The sequence below is a fragment of the Apium graveolens genome, chromosome 7, assembly GCF_009905375.1.
Source record: "Apium graveolens cultivar Ventura chromosome 7, ASM990537v1, whole genome shotgun sequence".
Taxonomy (NCBI): Eukaryota; Viridiplantae; Streptophyta; class Magnoliopsida; order Apiales; family Apiaceae; genus Apium; species Apium graveolens.
Window position 1 is genome coordinate 2,003,561 of NC_133653.1, and position 12,712 is coordinate 2,016,272.

Genomic DNA, 12,712 nt, shown 5'->3' on the forward strand with positions numbered 1-12,712 from the left:
AATCACAGCAAGCCGACTGGAAAAAACTTTCAAAATCTATGAAACCTTTGTGATCCCCATTGAAGCAACATGTCAAAATCTGTGATAACATCAAAAGCTTTCAGTCAAATTGAATTGCACTGTCACATTATTAGAGACAAATGTTCAAGCAGGTATGATACTCATCTTCTTGTGGCACCAACTAATTGCTTCATCAGCATCAATACATTTAAATCCTACCATGCAAAAAATGAATTTTTTTCAGTTTAAGCTAAGATTGGAAATTAGCAATCCTAAAATAACTCCTAAATATTATGAAATTCCTCCGCACCCAGGGACGACGAATTGGTGCATGAGTTCTGACTATTTTACATTAGGGTAAATTCTGTGCACAAAAAGGAACGTTATCAGACTGGATTCAAGTTGCAGTCAGCTGGAAGGAGCAAGACATACTCCTTTATTAACATCTGTCTCGTGTACGTATACGTTAAAGGTTCTTATTTTCATATTTTTACTTGAAAAAACCAAAGGTTTAAGAAAGTTGGGAGAACTGCAATTGAGCTTTAAAAGTAGTTTCGAAAACGAGTTATCTGTCAATTCTCAGAGTTGGTCTTCCATTGCTTTATGAAGTGCTACTTGTGCATCCAGCATATTATAAAAGTGCTACTAGTTGGTGTAAAGGTCAAGTAAGGTATGATTCTGTCTCCAACAATTTCTATAAAGTTTCAACCACATACCAGAGCTAATAATACATAAGAATACCTAAAACTAATAAAACACGCATTACCCTAAGAAATCACTTTTAGAGAATTTGTTTCATTGTGGCAAACAGTATTTCACTCAATTATCAACAAGGAAGCCAGTGTTAACAGTCTCCAAGGGATGTAAAATGATTGGGGTGGAAAACAAGTACCCCTTTCTCAAGTCTTGATCATTTTATTTTCAAAATGTTCATATTTGGGTTCAGTATAATATTATTTCAGATATAAACAAATTCTGGATTTTTATAGTTTTAAGAGCAAGTCCAATAGTGTTCTAATGGGTTCCTTATAAATATTATAAAATATTAGCTCTTAGTGATTTAAGACATGATTTTGAAATTGAACTCCAACAATGATCCTTAACTTTATTCCTTATTAATATTATATTAATAAATTTGAAAATATATGTGGAAGAAAGAGAGAGAGAAAAGTAAAAAGAAGAAAGAGAGATGAATTTTTTATTGCTAAAAGTGTTATAAGGGAGCACTAGAAGTTCCTTAAAGATAAAGAAGGAAGGCCATGTCTTAGTGATTTAAGGAAGCACTAAGTCACTGTTGGAGCACCATTTTTTGTCAAAATCCTTATAATTGAATTTAAGAGCTCATATAAGAGAGTTGTTGGACTTACTCTAAGTAACGTCAGAAGTCGAACTCTTGACTTCTCTTAGAGAAACCAAAATTCTCGACCACTGAACCAACACTCTGTTGGTAGAATTAATTATGTTTTACCAAAGCTCTCGATGAAAGTGCGCATTGGCATTTGTTACGAATTGGACTTACACAGACTTACTTTTATTCCAACTTACAGGGAATTAAGGACAATTAAAATTCAAGTGATGTTGATGAAACACAAGCCATACTAGAACTCCTAGTAAAAATCAAAAATGTCAGGAGTGATATTTAAGTTCGAGTTTTAAAAAGTAGCTCTCAAAAACTCATTCATATTACTTACACAGAAATCTTGGTCTTTGTCAATACATGCTCATTGACATTTAGGGCAGGTGTTGATATTTCTAGCTAGTTTTCTAGTGCTCTCTCATTTGGATTCTATTACCAACCACATATTAGTGCTCCAAGTCCAACAAACAAGATTAAACTATACCAACTTAAAAGACTGACCCAACTTGAGGTCTTGGTCATTTTATATAAATATATAAATTAGTCTTTGGTACAAGGTTTTTTATTTGCAAGTGTGAGGTATAGGGCAGATCTTCTTCTACTTTTAGTTGTTCCAATACCACCTTGTTGTTTCATTAAGTCCCATCCACCAAAAAACTGCATTGTTTCGGTTTAAGCAAAGCTTGACCATTGGAACTCCTACAAATTGCTCTTATTCTTTTTATGATACTGATTATGTTGGGTAAAAATTAATATTACGCGCAATAATGACGCAGTTATATATAATTACGATTAACAAGAATAAGCAAATTAAATCAAATAACGAAATAAAACACGAAGGCAAAACAACAAGATTAATTAGTAACTGAATTGACAAAGATAGATAAGAACACATATCTCTAACAGAATCTTTAATAAATCTGAAAAATCAATAAAGCTGAGGCGCCTAACATTCGAGAAGTCTAGACTGTTTTTGAAGAGATTATTGCTCCATTTACGCTGTGTTGGGTTGCAGCAATATCACTTACATGATATAACACCATAGAGTACTTCGTCCACAAATACGTAGCACTCAATAGCCACCCGTACCTCAGTTTACCCAGAAAACCTATGTCATGTTTTGTAAGTTATGGTGGATATATATATATATATATTAGTTAGGGTTTCACAATTATTTGATTGACGTAAATCTCTTCCAAACATTTTAGTCTGTATATAATACAAAATAAAAATGTAACTCAAGATATGTATTAATTAAAATAAATATTCTGACTTAATATGCATTTAATAGAATATTTCCAAAAACTGAAGGTAAAAGTCACGATTTATTACAGCAAATCCTGACTGGCCAGTCATCAGGATCTACCAGCTGTAGCAAATCTTGACCAGGGGCGTCAGGATCGGTCCATCAACGGATACTGAGTTCTGTGCATAAACAGATATTAATTGACAAATCCTTATCGTTATACAGATTCAATATTCATATTAAAATAATATAATAAGTCATTAAATATTTTAATTAAATATTAAGTAAAATTTCTCGACCCAATCACCGAAAATGTAATTAGTATGAGACCATTCCAAGTCCTCAGTCACAATCATCTAACGGGCCAAATTCAATTAGTCTACAATCTTCTACTTTTAGTTTTATCTAAACAGAAATGATAGTGAGGAATTTGACGATATGGTTCTTTTCCAACCATGATGCTACTCATCTTTTTGAGACACCAGCATCAATGCATTTGAGTCCTACACTGCAAAAAATGAATTGTTTCATTTTAAGCTAAGATTGGAAATTAGCAATCCTAAAATAACTCCTAAATATTATGAAATTCCATCGCACCCAGGGACGACCAACCGGAGCATGAGTTTTGACTATTTAGGGACGACGAATTGGAGCATGATTTGAAGCATTGACCGCATTTATATCATAGGAAAAAAATTTCAATTACGCGTTTATATTGAATAGGTTTTACTTGAAAAACCAAAGGTTTAAGAGAGCTTTAAAAGTAGCTTTTAAAAACGAGTCATCTGTCAATTCTCAGAGTTGGTCTTTCACTCAGTTGCTTAAAAAGAGGAAAACTGTCCTCTTGGTCACAGGTTCGAATCCCACGGGAGGAGAATTAATGATTATGCCTCCTGAGTCAGAGCCTGTCGCTTAAATACGGTTTACCTTGGTTCACGTGGTTTGCAGGCTATTGCGTGAGCCCGTAGGGTTTACCCAGTGCGCACCCGAAGGGTAGCGGCTGCGGGTTACCTATGATAAAAAAAAAGTGCTACTAGTTGCTGTAAAGGTCAAGCAGATAGTCAAAGAATGAGTTTTTAAAACCTATTACCGGCCAAGGGCGGAAATCATTGCATTTAAAATATATAAAAATACCAATCCACTCCTTCGAGAAAGCAATAACTAATAAAACATTCATTAGCCTAAGAAATCACTTTTAAAGAATTTGTTTCATTATAAGCAGACAGTGTAAAACGAGTACCCATTTTCTCAAGTCTTGATCATTTTATTTTCAAAGTGTTACCATTTGCGTTTAGTATAATATTTTTTCAGATATAAAAAGATCTTGATATTGGAAGTTCGAATTCAAACCAGATATGAGTTAGTATCGTATTTTTCTTTTTTTGATGGGATATTTTATGATTCAGCGGATCCCAGTGATCAAATATGATCCACTAATATTAAAAATATTTTTAATATGATCATTTATTATAAAATTAATATAAATTATTAAAATATAATAATCGCAAATTTAAACTTAAATATTAGCCAAAGAACGAGAGTTTTTTTTGAGTTTTTCTATTGTGTACCATGAGCACAAAAAATTATAATTTTTTATTTTAGACTATGAAAAATAATTAATACAAAATCGCCAAAACATAACATAACATAACATTTATTAATAAGCTAAACTTACTTTGGTTTCACTTATTTTTTGGTCCAGCACCTTTTAGTTTCATTTTTTGTGATTCGTGTTATAACTTTAAGTGTATTATTTTTATCCTCTTTTTGATTATTATATGACTTATAATTTTATACGTATTAATTTTAACTTTTTTTAGATTTTATAAGCCATGCTTTTTTATTATTTTTATAGGTTTAAATCCTATTTTTAATTAAAATATTAAAATAAATAAATTCATAAATTGCCCCAACTAAATAGGTTCCGAAAAATACAAATCACGACCAAGTAAATAGGTCATGTGTTTGAATTAGAATTTTTTTAATTAAGAAAATTTTAATTTATTGGTAAAATTCCATTTTAATAAAATGATATAAGTATTATAGAAATTGTATTTTGATTTCACCCCTAGAAAATAGTAAAATTGTTCAAACTCTAATATGATTACAATTCTATTTTCGTAGAACTCTAAATTATTTATTGATAGGGTACTTGGTTTCATTTATTACGGTTACGCCATATTTTGATTTCACCCCTATATTTCTATTTCACGTAGATTTCTATGTTATTTTTTAGCAAATTATAGATTGAAATCATATTATAATTACGATATTTCTATTTTATGTAGATTTTTTTATTTTTTATTAAATAATAAAATGAAATCCTTTATACATTTTTATTATTAATTAAAAAGGAAACCATCTTTTAAAGGGTAATTTGGTTTCTTCCTTTTTTGGTTTTACGAACTTTTGGTTTCATCCATTCTTAAATCTTACTATAGCTTTAAATTTACCATTTTTATTCTTTTTTGATTCTGTATGACTTATAATTTTACATCTAATATTTTACCCATTTTTTATTCTTATATACCACATATTTATATTATTTTTATATAAACGAAATCGTTTATATATATTGTAATTTCAAAATTCATACCTACATAATTCTATTATAGCAGCAAATGCAAATTTATACATAAAAAAATATTTTATTAGAAAAAAATATGCAATCACAAATTATATAAAAACATAAATTCAGCTAACAATAAGTCTAATATGCAATTACTTGGTAATGTTGATTTAATATTTTGTTTAATTATCCGTTGATCGTGTTGTTCATAAATTGGTGTAGATCTCATTTTATTGGAGTGGAAATGTATAAATCCAAGATAGTTAAAAGGTCATAGGTTATAAATAATTATGAGGGGGAGGTGTAACCTAGAAGGTCTTAAAGTGAAATATCTCAAATACAAAAGGTCATACAAGTGAAAAGTCTTAAATAAAAGACTCACACTTAAAAATATTAATTTTCTTTTGAATCAAACTAATATTGGAATAAATAATAATATTAATTCTAACAATCCCCCACATGATAAAAAAAATATAATTGGTGTAATAAGAGAAGTTTTATGGGCAATGGATAATCAGTTATGTAAGTATCGATGTCTTGTGGACTTGAATTGATACCCCGTGCATACATATATGTCACACAACCATATTAGGTGAAAAAAATCTTGAACCTTTTATGGCAGTTAGTGAAGATATATATGCCCACTAAAACCTTTCTCAGAACAAAAGGTGTTCTTACATGACATTAACCTTGATAATGCCTTTAACAATATATGTTATAAGATGTAACACATATTTAGATGGATATTTATGAATTCTCTAGAGTCCTTAGCCTACTGGATCTCATAGGGAGTTGGGCGTAGCCCCCACATTCATATAGGTAAGTTCATCAAGTTTATATTGTCGCAAACCACCTATTACAAGGCTATCAACTTATTAAGAGTATTAACTCAACCTAACACACATGACAATAAAAAAAATACTACACCTTTTCTTTAAATTGGAATGGTGGTTGTAAAACATGAGTTCTTTTATGATTTTGTTTGACCCATTGAACTTAGAAATTTCTAAGATGGGTATCCATCACAATCCAGTCCGCATAGGCTTTAAAACCATTCCAATTGTAACACCTTCCAAAGGTCATAATGATCACTTTTATGATTTAACACAATTTACTCCACGATAGGGTTTAGACATTTTACGCCAACTCTAGCAACAATGTTTAACAAAGACCTTTGTAAAGAGGATCTACAATATTCCCCTTTAACTTTACATACTCGAGTGATTTCACATTATGACTAATCATATTTCCACACTATGGCATGTCGTAGGTGTTTATATTCTCTTTCTCATAAACGTAGATTATTATCAACCTAAATTCACATTGCCTAGCTCTTTTCTTCAAGTATATTCTTAGTACTTGCGACCAATTATAAATATAATTTCTCTCCAACAATCATGTAACTCGATTATTCTGATTAACAAAGTTATTATATTGTACATACATCTATAAACGAAATATTCTTCTTATTCTCAAGTAGAAACTTACTTTATAGATTGAAAAGAAAATTTCAAACTAATTGGAGAGTTATAAAACACGTAATCTCATCATGTGGTACCTTTCTAGTATCAAAGTATCCATCTTGATACATATCAACCATCAATTTCATGTCACATCAATTTATAAATTTGACATGATAAAATTTATAGAAAAGTGTCTTTATAATTATTTAGTAAAATATGGGTCACACGCTACACATGAGATACTTGCTGCAACAATGACAAGTAGTACAAATTGATAAGATTTTTCAACATAATTAGAGTGATGAGAAATCAATCATGTACAATGTTCCTTAAATTACCCCCTCAAGACTTTTATTATTTAAGATATTTATGTCCAAGCATCTCAATCATTCATCAAACGCAAATGACTATTACATGAGACATGAAAATGATTATACAAATACTAATATTGACATATTTGTCATCCCCCACAGTCAAATAAAATGGGCATCAAAATTATAAACTCTATAAAAATTAAATTTTGATTAAAATTCTCATACTCTTATTTCTCTTGCCACAAAAAAGAGATTTTTTTTTATTATTTACAAGATATATTACTCATGTAACTGTCTTTCAGATATATTCTCATTTAAAAATTAAATAAGAATGAAGTTTACAGTTGTGCAATGCATCACAATATTGTGAACAAATATAAGATTAACACACTATTATATACATCATTTACGGTTTATGTTCCCCACTACTCCTTAAAAAAATAGAGCCACAAAATTTTCAACACTACGCCTCAAATATTTAATGTTAACTCTAAGTTCATGCAAAAATACTTCATTTTACAGACCAAGAAAAAAACAAACCCCTCATAACTATAATTAATGAAGTATGTCTGAATATACCGAAAAATAACATATAACTTTACAATATACATTGCAAGTGTATCATAAAAAGATGACGTATAAATAAAGAGAAGTTAAAAACTTCACACTTAAGTTAAGAGCGCAATTCTAGCAAGATGTCAAACCCCTTTCAGACATATTATCAAACAAGCATATTATTAAAACTATCATATTATTGATATCATATAGATCGTCTTAACATAAGTCAATTCAGTTGGGACCCTGCAAATCCACTCTTTTTCCTAGGTCTTGGGAGCTAATAAGCCAGGTAAGAGAGGACACCTTAATATAGGAAAAAACAATAGGTTGTTGGGCCAACGTGGACTGTTTTAGAACTTCTCCACACTTTTCAAAATTGAGCTATGCCTGGAAGCTCTAAACAAGTGACGTCTGATTGCGCCTTTTCTCATGTCTGACTCAACTACAGACAGGGAAGATTGATTTGAGCTCGTTCAATCAGGGTGGGGGCCCTCTTCCTTGTTCCAGTGGTGTGGTCTCACAATCCTGTCAGCGAGAGTCATAGTCGTTGAGAAGCAGAAAAGAATTGCTTATCAGTGGACATAAGGGCTAGATTCCGAGTGTAGTTCTTATGTGTTTCCACGCCCCCTTGAGACCCCACTCAAAACAAAGCTGAAATAAGGAATGGGAGAAGCTGGGCTTTATGAGAGTTTGATTGATGGAGCTAAGCTAAACTTAATTGCTATTAGCTCGTGCTTGTACTTTGGGAGAGACATTATCATAGACTATATAGAGGAGTGAGGAAAGGAAAATAATATTCATTGCACCTCAATCTCGATATATTGATATAAATCTGTTTAGCAAACACAAAGTTCAACTTTAGAATGTTAGTAAAGGTTATTGATTCACAACGGTAGACCAATTAGTAAATAGATTATACTAACTTAACATTATATGAGAAAGACAAATAATGCCCAAGTCGAAGATTATAAATCAACAAATAGATGAAATATTTTTCAAAAGTTCAAAAAATCAATATGTTCGAGATCTCGACCTTATATCTCAAGAAACATAAGGCTAAAACTCTTATTCATATGGTCAACATCATGAGCATTCTTCATCGAATGATGAAAGTAATAATAACAGACGAATCGATGATAACAAATAAAAATTAGGATTACTTATCTGAATAAAAGTCGTGGCGTGAAATTAATCACTGCGTTAAAGTTGAATTTGCCCTGCTATGTACACACGGACTCATGACAATCAACCTTCAGCGTTACACGACATCCGCCTCACTGGTGTAGTACAGGGAGACAGATAGAGAACACCTTTTGATCATTGCCCAAACTATGTGTATATAGTATGAAAAATATATACCACATCATTTTGAACACCTTTTGAACACAATCAGGAGGCAGAATCGACAGGTATTGAGCCCGATGTGGGAAGGGGGAGATTGTTAGGAGTTGTCCCACATCGTTTGTGGGAGGGGAAGTTTGTTGGAATATAAGCAGCTAGGTAATTCCATTAGTATGAGGCTTTTTGGGACGTGCCCCAAAACAAAACCGTGCGGGCTCGAGCCCAAAACGGACAACATTATACTAATGTGGAGGTAGGCCTGCTTAGCAAGCCCAAATAGTGGTATCAGAGCTTCAGGTTATAGACGGTCCACAACAATCTTACGTGCACTCCAGAATGGACCTAGGGAGCGGCAGTTGGGCTACCCAGTGTGGGTTCAAGGAAAAGGACAGGTGGGCCTTCCCATACGGGCCTAGGGGGAGTAAGAAAGCTAGATTGATTTCCAGTATGGGTCAAAGGGGAGCCAGATCGCATAATTAGGAGGCAGACCCGACAGGTGTCGAGCCCGATGTGTGAAGGGGGAGATTGTTAGGAGTTATCTCATATCATTTGTGGGAGGGGAAGTTTGCTAGTATGTAAGCAGCTAGATAACTCCATTAGTATGAGGCCTTTTGGGAGTGACCCAAAAACAAACCCGTGCGGGCTCGGCCCAAAGCGGACAATATCATACTAATGTGGAGATAGGCCTGCTTAGCAAGCCAAACAGATGTCCGGGTAGGTGAAGTAACAGATGATTCAATAGAAGGTGGCATTGGAAAAGATTTTATAGAAGCTGAAGTTTGACTATGAGGTGAAAATGTAGGACTCTGAGGAGATTATATGATGGAGTATGCTTGCATCTGATGACGGTGAAGGAACAGATTCATTGACTGAACAAGGAATGTTAAATGGTGATTGATCATTAGAAGATAACCACTGGAGAATATCAGAATCAGAAACATTAACAGGTTTAGATTTCTCATGATATGGGTTTATATGTTCATGAAAAACAACATGCATGCTAGTAAATATAGAATGATTGTCAAGATTCAACAACTTAAACCCTTTTTGATTGGTAGGATATCCTATAAAACAGGCCTGATCGAACGAGAATAAAACTTATCTAGATCATGTATGGAAGAAAAGACAGACACCCAAAGTCCCTGAACTATGAATAATCAAGTGGTGTGTCATATAAGGCTTCAAAAGGGGATTTGTATTGAAGAATTGGCATTGAAAGTCTATTAATAAGATAAATTTTAGTGAGTATACATTCACCCTAGTATTTCATAGGTAAGCTAGATTAAAAACATAATGCCCTGGCCATTTCTAACAAATGGCGATGCTTACGTTCAACCCTTGAATTCTGTTCTGGAGCATAAGGACAAGAACAGTGGTGAACAATACCAAGAAAACTGAGAAGTGTTCCAAAAGATGAATTTATAAATTCACTACCATTATACGAATCATTCGAACATATTTATGAAATTGTTTAGTAACATAAGACAGAATAACTCTAAAAGATTGAGAACACTTGTTTTTTATCAGGCATGAGAAAAACCCAAGTAGCTCGTATATGGTCATCTACAATTGTGAGGAAATACTTTGCACCATTAAAAGTAGATGTTTGATAAGGACCTTAAACATCCATATGTAATAATGCAAAAGCAGTAGATGCATGTGAGAAACTGTGTTTAGGAATTGGAAGTTTACACTGTTTTGATAATGGATAAATGGGATAATCAATATTACAAGAAAAAGTTCTTGGTAAGGAAATTTAAATACTGAATAACACCCTGTGGTGGGTATCCTAAACGAAGATGCCACGTCTTGGAATCAAACAATGGAGAATGACCCATCAGATTGTGAGCATGAGCCAAAAAAGCAGGAGAAACGAGTATTACAGACTGTAAGCTGAAAGGGGTTGACTGAGTGAGATAGTATAAATCATCACAAAGCTCACCATTAGCTAGAACTTTCTGTTGTGTCTGGTCCTGGAAAATACAATTTTGGGAAAAGAAATTGACAAAACAATTACTGTATTATGTCTATTATTAACAACAAGAAGATTGTAATAAAATTCAGGGACATAAAACACATTAAATAAAGTAATGTGCTCATTTAAATGAACAACACCAGTTTGTGTAATAGAAATAAGTTGCTTATTAGGTAAAGAAACTTAGAATGGAATTATGAGTGAAGTGATATTAGTGAAAAAGTGTTTATTACAACACATATAGTGAGAAGCTCATGTATCAACTATCCAAAGTTGACATTAAGGAGAACGCATGGATGTATTTAGGCAGTAAGCCATACCTGCCATGGAATGTATTTGTTCTTAGGGGAAGAAAAACCATCCTTCTTATTCATCATGAGGATCATCGTCTGATTCATATATGAAATCTGATTCTGTAGCTGCTCCAAAGAAGGTGAAATAGAAGGTTGTTCTCATGAAGCTCCATTTTGTAAAGTCCTAATATGATGAACCAAAACATTAGAATTAGACTATGTATCAGCTTGACTTTCAGAACTACCAGGTTCAAGAAGTGATCTGAATCTAGTAGACTGATTAGGGAATTTTCCTTTTGATTTCTTCTTGTGTAGATATCCTACTAACTTGAAGCAAAATTCCCTGGTATGTCCCTCCTTGTTACAATGAGTGCATTTGAGGATAGGCTTCTGACCACCAAATATCTTGTTATTAACAAAGTTTTCTCCCGACGTTCCTGCCTTAGGAAAAGAAGATTTTTCCTTAACATTCCCAATGAAAGGACCAAAGAAATTATATCCTTATTTCTATTTATCATCTTGTTTGATGAGTGAAAAAGCCTGAGAACTGCTAGGTAAAGGCGACATAATGAGAATTTGACCCCTTGTTATCGAATAGCTGTCATTTAGTTCCATAAGGAAATAAAACAACTTCTTTCTTTGCTCTCTCTAGTCAGGACATTTGTAAGACCCACGCTAACATTCATATTTGCAAGCAATGACAGACTCCAATGTTGTATTCTCATCCCAGAGAGTTTTCAATTCATGATAGTAGATTTCCACTGAGTTGTCACCCTGTTCCAAGGCATGTAGTTCTTACCGTTCATACTTGAAAATTGATCATGTAACTCTTCCCACATATGATGAGCTGAAGTAACATAATCCATGCCATTACTTATTTCATCCGAGACAGTGTTCATGATCCGGCTTATAACCATTTCGTTGAATTTTTCCCATTGAGCTCTTAATTCAGAAGTATCTTCAAGTCTAGCATAAGTACCATTGGCAATCCCAATTTTGTTCATGGCTGACAAGGCAATCTTTATGGACCTCTTCCAGGGTCCAAAATTATCAGTACCAGTTAATTTCTTAGAGATAAGAATTAATCCTGGATGATCTATGTTTTGAAGATATAACGTATGTAGAGTCAAATTAATTGAAAGTGTGTTATCATCAAACAAATTATGTGCATCATGTTATGTAGAACCATTGTTCTCTATATCATTTTCATTGTTTCAATTATCCGTACCATCACGCACAAGATTGTTTGACACATTATTTTCATAAGAAATATGAGTATTGTTCCCCAAATTATGACCTAGCATAACTAATTAGATCTATTTTCACCAACTTACAATAACAACTACTCTATTCAATCAATCAAAGACGATCACAACGAAATTGTTTACGAGAACAAGCTAGATGTGCTTATCAAGTCAAAAATATTAATCAAACACGTAGCAATCAAAGAAAAAAAATAAGATCTATAAATCATCATTTATAAACCCTGATTGATGCAGAATTTGTAGAAAAAACCTGTGAAAACCAGGAAAACATCACTGAAAGTATGAAATCGAATCTGATGAACTAATCTCCATGATCGATCTAGACTTTCAT